General features: G+C 39.5%; 1 protein-coding gene across 1 annotated transcript in view; it reads left to right on the top strand.

The window, feature by feature from the left end:
• Nucleotides 1–1421, top strand: part of ABCA10 (ATP binding cassette subfamily A member 10) — a 59907-nt gene that overhangs the window by 47935 nt on the left and 10551 nt on the right.

The raw sequence follows: 1421 nt of genomic DNA, 5'->3' as shown, positions 1-1421 counted from the left end.
AAGGTAAAGGATGTTTTTGGCTTGGGTGACAAGTGTACAGGTTTTCCAGCACACTTAATTTAGTCTTGGATGAATCTGGACAGGAAGAGAAAGGCTGAGCTGGCTTATTTATTACAAAACAAGTTGTTTGGAGGTCACTTGGATGTATAGAAAAAAGAGCAACTGAAAAGTTATTTTCGATGAGTATTTCATATCTCAGAAAAGGTGGATGGGGTGTGTGTGCATGCATGTGCCTGTGTATGTAAATGATGGAATGGTTCAAAAATTAGGAACAAAGTACAAACAAAACCATGAATTTAATGTTTTTAAATAGGCAATGATAATTATGCATCAACCTATAACATTTTATCGAATGTAAAATTGCATTAAGAGCTCCAATAATACACACTCATATGCTTGAGAAAGATTGACTCTATCCTAAAGTGATTGACTATTGGTCATTTAATCCTCTCTATGGTTCTTTTAAATTTGTATGGTTAGCTATCAGTTATAAGCAAGTATAACCAAACCCACGTGAATAGCAGAATGAAGTTGAATTGAATTGAAAGAAGTATTGTGGGGCACCTGGGTGGCTCAGTTGGTTAAGCCTCCAACTCTTGGTTTCAGCTCAGGTCATGATCTCAGGGTCATGAGATGAAGCCCCATATTGGGCTCTATGCTCAGCATGAAGTCTGCTTGGGATTCTCTTTCTCCCTTTACCTCTGCCTCTCCCCCCTGCTCACAGTTTCAGAAATATATAAATAAATAAAATCTTTAAAAAAAAAAAAGAAAGAAGAATGTACAGAGTTTTCTTATGTATTATTTCTATTTATTTTTTTTAAAAATAATACTTACTGAGGGGTACCTGGGTGGCTCAGTTGGTTGAGCATCTGACCCTTGTTTTTGGCTAGGTCATGATCTCATGGGTTGTGGAATCAAGCCCCACATTGGGCTTCACACTCAGTGAGGAATCTGCTGAAGATTCTCTCCCACTGTCCCTCCACTCACTTGTGCTCTCTCCCTCTCTCTAAAATAAATAAGTAAATCTTAAAAAAATAATACTTCTTGAATACCTATTATATGCTGGAGACCATGTATAGAGTAGTCAATAAATAGAGAAGATTCTTATGGTGCTTACAGTTTTGGGGGGACAAGGATATTAAGTAAATGAAGACACAAAGAAATGAGGAAATGGCATTAAGGTATGACTTTAAGACTGAGCAAAGTTTGGCTACTGAAGAATGGGGATAAGAGGTACTCTTGAGAACACAGAATGTGCAAAGAACTTAAGTCAAGATGAACTTTACACATCCAGGAGTGCCTGGGTGGCTCAATCAGTGAAGCGTCTGCCTTTGGCTCAGGTCATGATCTTGGGACCCTGGGATTGAGCCCTGCCTGGGGCTCCCTGCTCAATGGGGCGGGGGGGGGGGAGTCTGCTTCTC

This window comes from Ailuropoda melanoleuca, chromosome 13 (assembly GCF_002007445.2).
Source record: "Ailuropoda melanoleuca isolate Jingjing chromosome 13, ASM200744v2, whole genome shotgun sequence".
NCBI lineage: Eukaryota > Metazoa > Chordata > Mammalia > Carnivora > Ursidae > Ailuropoda > Ailuropoda melanoleuca.
This window is presented reverse-complemented; position numbering and strand designations above follow the sequence as displayed.